General features: G+C 41.2%; 1 long non-coding RNA gene across 1 annotated transcript; it reads left to right on the top strand.

Annotated features, from left to right (window-relative positions):
• Nucleotides 1-3,805: 3,805 nt before the first annotated feature.
• On the top strand, nucleotides 3,806-6,511 carry LOC143924568 (uncharacterized). The gene is made up of 3 exons (XR_013261890.1): nucleotides 3,806-3,943; nucleotides 5,734-5,939; nucleotides 6,300-6,511. It is a non-coding gene; the product is annotated as an uncharacterized LOC143924568 (long non-coding RNA).
• Nucleotides 6,512-7,991: the final 1,480 nt, after the last annotated feature.

The raw sequence follows: 7,991 nt of genomic DNA, 5'->3' as shown, positions 1-7,991 counted from the left end.
AAAAACATTATTTTTTACTTTTTGCTATAATAAATATCCTCCAAAAATATATTAAAAAAATGTTTCTTCCTCAATTTAGGCCGATACGTATTCTTCTACATATTTTTGGTAAAAAAAATATATATATATTGCAATAAGCAAATGATATTGATTGGTTTGCGCAAAAGTTATAGCGTCTACAAAATAGGGGATAGTTTTATGGCATTTTTATTAATATTTTTTTTTTACTAGTAATGGCGGCGATCAGAGATTTTTATCGTAACTGCGACATTATGGCGGACTCATCGGACATTTTTGACACATTTTTGGCACCATTGTCATTTATACAGCAATCAATGCTATACAAATGCACTGATTTCTGTGTAAATGACACTGGCAGTGAAGGAGTTAACCAGGGGGTGGCAGTGTAGGAGGTAAGTGTGTCCTAGGGGCGTGTTACTAACTGTGGGGGGCGTGGCTGTGTGTTAGTGAACACTGATCTCTGCTCCAATCACAGGAAGCAGAGATCAGTGTCACTTGTTGCTAGGCAGAACTGTTTACAACGGCATCTCCCTGTTCTCCTTCCCCGTGAGACGATTGTGGGTATCCCCGTGGCGATCGAGTCCGCGGGACCCACAACCAGACCCACAGGGGTCCCGACCGGCATGCACGTGCGCCGCCGGCAGATTCAACTGGACGTACCTGTATGCCAGTTTGCCTGCCCTTGCCATTCTGCCGACATACATCGTCGTGCGCCGGTAGGGAACTGGTTAAAGATGGTACAGCTATAAGACCATACACACAGAACAAAAGATTACAGCACACACATACAAAAATGACATTTAAATCCTGCAAGGCTATTGAAAACACCTGAACATATTCAGCAAATAAGCACAAATATTTGGATTTGGACACACCATATGGCCATATGGTGCTTACGCCCACTAATGCATCAAAGTACCCCATTATCAGTGGGTCCTACACTATTCATAGAATAAAAGATCCTGCTTCTCAACCATGGGAGAAATAGCGGAGAAATAGCGCCTGCAATACGCCCTCAAACTGCTGGTCCATTCATTCCAGTGTGAAAGCCCGAGGGAAAGTCCTACCAGCAGCTTCTTTGGAGCGGTGTGTTTACTGCTCCTCCACCGCTGCTCCCCATTGAAATCAATGGGGCAGCGCTGCATTACCGCCTACAAAAGCCACTATTGCAGCGTATTGTGAGCGGTTTTAACCCTTTTTCGGATGCTAGCAGGGGGTAAAAGCGCCCCGCTAGCGGCCGAAATGCGCTGCAAATCCAACGACAGTGTTTTACCACCGACGCTATGGGCGCGGCAGTGTGCAAGGGGTCTTATGAGAGAACTAAAATCACTCCTCCTATAACACAGGTGGACACTAATTAGGGGAAATGGCAGGGGGGGGGGGGGGTGCTCCAGCCCAAGGGATCTGATCAGGCCCCATACAATAGACAAACAAAGACTTGGGGGGCACACCCTAAAAATGCATTACATTAAAGGTGGTGCAGCTATAAGACCATACAAACAGAACAGAAGATTACAGCAAACATACAAAAATGACATTTAAATCCTGCAAGGCTATTTAAAACACCTGAACATATTCAGCAAATAAGAAAAAATATGAGTGACACAGACAAGACACAGCATGTACAGAAATCTCCAGCTACTTCACATAGCTGCTGCAGCTGCCAAAGGAGAGGATGGCCAGGCTTTGAGTTGCACAGAGCTGCTGCAGGAGAAGAGGATACCTCCACTCTGGCTTCTCCAGTTATAGACTTCATCCATAAGAACTTTATCTGCACAGGAATGCTGAGGGCAGCCACAATTAGACTTCATGTACACGGGATGTTTTAAAACCTCCCCGGAATGATTTAACTTGTCAGATCGTAAAGGACCTTTAAAAATGTCAGTTTAGCCGTATTTGCTTTTAGGAGCGTTTTTTTTTTTCAAATAGTCAAAAATGTATCTCCATTAAAAACCCCTGTAAACGAAACATGGCAAAATGCGAGTTACCACGTTTACAAGCTGTTACAGGGATTTGGCGTTTCAAATGCCTCTGAACATCCATCCTGAAAGCATTTTTTTGCTTTCCAAAAAATGCTCCTAAACTCAACTGCCTAGAAACGACTGTAAATGACCCTGTGTACATGTACTGATAAGACCCATTTCACACTGGGGCATTTTGTAGGCTCTAGAACGCTAAAAATAGCGCCTGCAAAGCACCCTGAAAGAGCCGTTGCTGTCTCTCCAATGTGAAAGCCCTGAGGAGCCATGCGCTGGCAGGATGGTAAAAAAAGTCCTGCTAGCAGCATCTTTGGAGCGGTGAAACTTCACCGCTCCTGCCCATTGAAATCAATGGGGCAGTGCAGCTATACCGCCAGCATAGCGCTGCTGCAGCAGCACTTTGCAGTGGTTTTTCACACTGGGGCACACCCACCGCCCCAGAGTGAAAGGGGTCTAAGGTAACATAGAGGATAGTTCAGGGGCAGCTGAAAAAAACGCCCAACTGCTCCTAAACGTTTGTTTACATGAGGCCTTATGCTGCATATACATGGCCGGACATTCTGGCAGAATAGGTCTGACATAATCCAATCGTGTGTGGGATAGTCCGATCCTTTTTCTTTAAAAAATTCAGGCGGACCTAGAAATAAAACTCTCCGCCGGCTTCCGGGTCTTCAGGGAGTTACAGACATCGATATCACTGGACTCCTCCCTCCTTCCCCAAGTGCCTCCGTCTGCTAACGAAGGGAAGGAGGGAGGAGTCCGGTGACGTTTAAGCTCAAGCTATAATTGTAACATCAACAATAATATCCCCTTCCCAAAAGGAAGAGATAAACCTCGACAGGGAAGGAGGGTGGGATGTGCTCCTTTCAGATCCTCGTTGTCTTCTGCCCACTAATGACACATCCTCTATTCCTTTTATAGGTAGGGACGCCAGGTCATGGGTAGAAAGAAAAGATCTAAGTGCTCACTGCTTACATATAAGATTTAATTTTTGTGTTCAAAACACAAACTAGTCACATAAAGATGATAAAAGCACAGCATGTAAAGCCGACAATCGTGTTAGTTCCGTAGGGCAGCAGTGGGTGACGTAATGCGTAGCTCCTCCCCCGTACACGTTACGTTCAACCAGAACTTAGACGTCACTGGACTCCTCCCTCCTTCCCTTCGTTAGCAGACGGAGGCACTTGGGGAAGGAGGGAGGAGTCCAGTGATATCGATGTCTGTGACATCACCGGATCTCCGCCGTAACTCCCTGAAGACCCGGAAGCCGGCGGAGAGGTGAGTACCGATCAAAAAAATTAATCGATTAATCGAGGAATTAACCTTTAATTTCCACAGCCCTAGTTTTAACTAATCGTCGGGCTTAAAGAGCAGACATTAGCACAAAGAACACTTCTCATTCAATGTAAGTACTGCTCATTATGCTGATTAATAAAAAAATAAAAAATAAAAAATGAACATAAGCTTTAATATTACTGTGAAATGTATTACTGCAACTGTACAGGAGATGCCCTCTGTCCATTCCCTGCACACAGCAGTATGTGTGTACCGCGCCCTGTACTGTCCCATCCTCCCAGTCCCTACACAGCACACTGACACTCCTCGTGGAATCTCACTTCCGGCTTCTTTCCCCACGTGACCCGCCCTCCTCCAGTCCGGGGATGATGTACAGAGACAAAACGCACAACGCTTTTCTCCTTGTGTCAATATCTGTAAAAACTTTATTAATCAAAACACCCAACACACCTACCGAGTATCCGTCCGTGTTATTGTATGTAGTACGCAGTAGCAGTCTAATTCATGCTGGATACTGGCTTCTAAGCATCAGCACACATAGCCTGACATCAGTTCAAAGACTTAATACACACAAACATATCATCGTTCATCCCCAGGGGGAGGATCCAGTGGAAACACATTCTGTTAACTCTCTCAAGCCCTTAAAGGTATATACACCCCTTTCGTATACTATCATAGAAACTCTATGTGAAAATATACCTAGAGAGGTCTATTCTATATATATATATATATATATATATATATATATATATATATATATATATATCGTTTTTATATTTATATATATAAAAAATATATATATATATATATATATTTTTTTTTTTTTAATATAAATCTAAAATCTCTCTCTCTATATATATTTTGTTTTTGGATTTATTATATTTATATATATATATATATATATATATATATATATATATATATATATATATTTTTTTTTTATATAAATATAAAAACTCTATCTATCTATCTATCTATCTATCTATCTATCTATCTATCTATCTATCTATCTATATATATATATACCTCCTAACAGTATGAGATGGGAATGAGTGACACCTACTAGCAAATATATGTAGGCATAGGGCACGCCCCCTGCCACACCCCGTTAACCACTTTCAGACCGGACCAATTTGCTGGTCAAAGACCAGACCACTTTTTGCGATTCGGCACTGCGTCGCTTTAACTGACAATTGCGCGGTCGTGCGACGTGGCTCCCAAACAAAATTGACGTCCTTTTTTTCCACAAATAGAGCTTTCTTTTGGTGGTATTTGATCGCCCCTGCGGTTTTTTATTTTTTGCGCTATAAACAAAAATAGAGCGACAATTTTGAAAAAAACGCATTATTTTTTACTTTTTGTTATAATAAATATCCCCCAAAAATATATAAAAAAACATTTTTTTCCCTCAGTTTAGGCCGATACGTATTTTTCTACATATTTTGGGTAAAAAAAATCGCAATAAGCGATTATTGATTGGTTTGCGCAAAAGTTATAGCGTTTACAAAATAGGGATAGTTTTATAGCATTTTTATTAATAATTTTTTATTATTTTTTTTTTTACTAGTAATGGCGGCGATCAGCGAGTTTTATTGTGACTGCGACATTGTGGGGGACCCATCGGACATTTTTGACACATTTTTGGGACCATTGTCATTTATACAGTAATCACTCCTATATAAATGCAGTGATTCCTGTGTAAATGACACTGGCAGTGAAGGGGTTAACCAGTGGGTGGCAGTGTAGGGGTTAAGTGTTCCTAGGGGCGTGTTACTAACTGTGGGGGGGTTGGGCTTTCATTTAGTGAACACTGATTTCTGCTCCAATCACATGGAGCAGAGATCAGCGTCAGTAGTTGCTAGGCAGAATGGAGAAATGTTGTTTACCGGACTCACGGGGGTCCCGACCAGCGCGGGAGCGTGCCGCCGGCGGCGCGCTCCCGATGGCAGACCGGCAAATTTAAAGGGACGTACATGTACGCCCATTTTCCTGCCCGTGCCATTCTGTCGACGTACATCGTCGTGCGCTGGTCGGCAAGTGGTTAAAGGAGAACTAACCCCAAAGAAATGTTAATTAAATCCACAAGTGCTTTTTTTTTTTTTTTTTTTTTTACCACTACTACTCCTTTATATTGGCTTTTTTTTGGAAATTGGATAAAAGGTTTAGCACTGGGAAACACTTTTTGAAAGATAAGTGTATTTTTTCATCTATATAGATCAGACCAAAATGAGGGACAAATGAGGATGAATGAGGGACAGAGGGACATTGCTCCAAATCAGGCACAGTCCCTCAAAATCAGGGACAGTTGGGAGGTATGATATATATATATATATATATATATATATATATATATATATATATATATATATATATATATATATATATATATATATAAATAATATATTTCTAAATATGTACTTTCACCTTTCTTGCCTAGACAAGAATGACGCCGCTCTTAACTGCCTAAGCCTCCTAAACTAGCCACGTCACACATACCTGGAGTCTTTGGGACTCTGTAGAACACATTGCTCATGCGCAGTGCAGTATTATCAGGAGACTGGCTGCTAGGACCAGGAAAAGATGTCCTGATGATGTCACCATCAAGATGGAGTTGCAGGACCATAGCTCTATCCAATGTACCAGGTAAGATCCTTTTGATCATCTTTTTCATATTATTTATTGATAATTTACACCCCCTGAACCCATTGATATGATTTTTTTTAGATTATTCCTCCCCCATTAAATGTATGTACTACATGATACCATAGTGTTGGTGCTTTCTAAAAAAATGACCCTAGGTTGATCAGGGAGTATATTGCAAAGTGTAACTCCACTTTTATAATAACCTGCTCTATTCTCAATATTCTAGTGAGAATAAAGGTGAAGGGCAGGGAATGAAATGTCCCTGCCCCCACCACTTGTGGGAATTGTGGCAGACCTATCATTTAATTAATAAAAGTAAGTTAAGTCAATAATAAAAAAATTTAATTCAATACTTACCAGGGATTGGTTGATGAGTTGACAGTTGTCCCAAAAAACGGTCCTCTGGAACAAGTCCCTACCTATAAAAGGAATAGAGGATGTGTCATTAGTGGGCAGAAGACAACGAGGATCTGAAAGGAGCACATCCCACCCTCCTTCCCTGTCGAGGTTTATCTCTTCCTTTTGGGAAGGGGATATTATTGTTGATGTTACAATTATAGCTTGAGCTTAAATGGCTGATATATTAATATATATATATATATATATATATATATATATATATATATATATATATATATATATATATATATAGTTATGATTATATAATAAGATGTTTAATATATGCTATGTGTATTGATTATTTACGAATTTATTGAAGTTGATATAACATTGGTTTAATGTTTACACCTATAAATAAAGGGCCACAGCCAATTTAATCCACAGGTATTGACTGAGGTGTGAGGTGTTTTTATTATTTAACTAATGGAATAATTTATTTAAACTGTATTGTTAATAAATTCTGATTACAATCCCAAAGCTGCAGGGTCTTCATTTCTTTAAAATTATTTAACCCTTGGGGAGTATCTCAACAAACTGAAATTCCTATTGCAGAGGATGCTCAAAACTTGAATTTTATCTCAGTGCAGACTTCTGGGAAAATCAATGAGCCAATCACATAACCAGGAACTAACATTTCTGAGGCGTTTTGTACATCATTGGTTGGCATATTAAGTTTTACAGAAAATTGAAGAGGCTGTAGATTGAAAAGGAAATGTAATTTTTACTGACATTAAATGGCATTATGGCATGTATAGCAATAGTATATTTTATATTATTTTTTATTTGCTATATTTTTGCAGCAAAGTCCTTGGTCTCCTTTGGTCTACTGAGAACCTCCAGGACCAGAGATAGTTGACATCCTTCTGTATGTGGTGGATTGTGAGGCATGGTGGGTGCTGGGTAGTTAAAGTTATTGGGCGCCAGACACTTCTTGAATGGAAAAGAAAGTTTATTTATCTTAACAATGTTTTTGGGGGAGAGAAGGTTATGGCCAGGACACCCTTAGGTAGTTGCAACATTAATTGGCAGGCACAGAGACTTATAATAGGAGGACAGCCATACAGGGGAAGGCATCCAGCAAGAAGCCACATCTGCTTGTGTAGGAATGCTGTCTCCTATGGCAACAGTCTTACAAACACAAGGCTCAACAGTACCTTCACTTTCACTACAATCACTCCTTGTAGTTCTTCAGCCCAATGATCTCCCGTTCTCTCACTAGACCCACTAATTCGCTGTCACTGAATCCCTTGAGCTCCTTCAATCTTCACGGTGGTATCTTCCACAAACGCCAAGCGTCTTTGCTGGGTCCCTAGCTTGGAACTCTAGATACCTCTCAAGTAGGGATGAGCTTCGTGTTCGAGTCGAACGCATGTTCGACTCGAACATCGGTCGTTCGTGCGTTCGCCGAATTCCGAACGTTTGGGCCGTTCGCGGCAAAATTCGTGTGGCCCACAATGCACTGCGATGGCGCAATGCATTGCTGTCTCACGATTGGCCAAGCATGCACTGTGACCCCGCATGCTTGGCCAATCGCAGCGCCAGCAGCGAGGAGAGCAATGGTTGGACACAGGCATCCTGCCTGTGGCCAATCATAGCTCAGCCTGTGTAGTGCACGCCCCACACTATATAAAGCCGCCTTTCAGGCGGCCTCGT

Source organism: Lithobates pipiens, unplaced genomic scaffold (genome assembly GCF_037356315.1).
Source record: "Lithobates pipiens isolate NorthernLeopardFrog02 unplaced genomic scaffold, aLitPip1_a1.2 Scaffold_22, whole genome shotgun sequence".
In the NCBI taxonomy this organism is placed as follows: Eukaryota; Metazoa; Chordata; class Amphibia; order Anura; family Ranidae; genus Lithobates; species Lithobates pipiens.
This window is presented reverse-complemented; position numbering and strand designations above follow the sequence as displayed.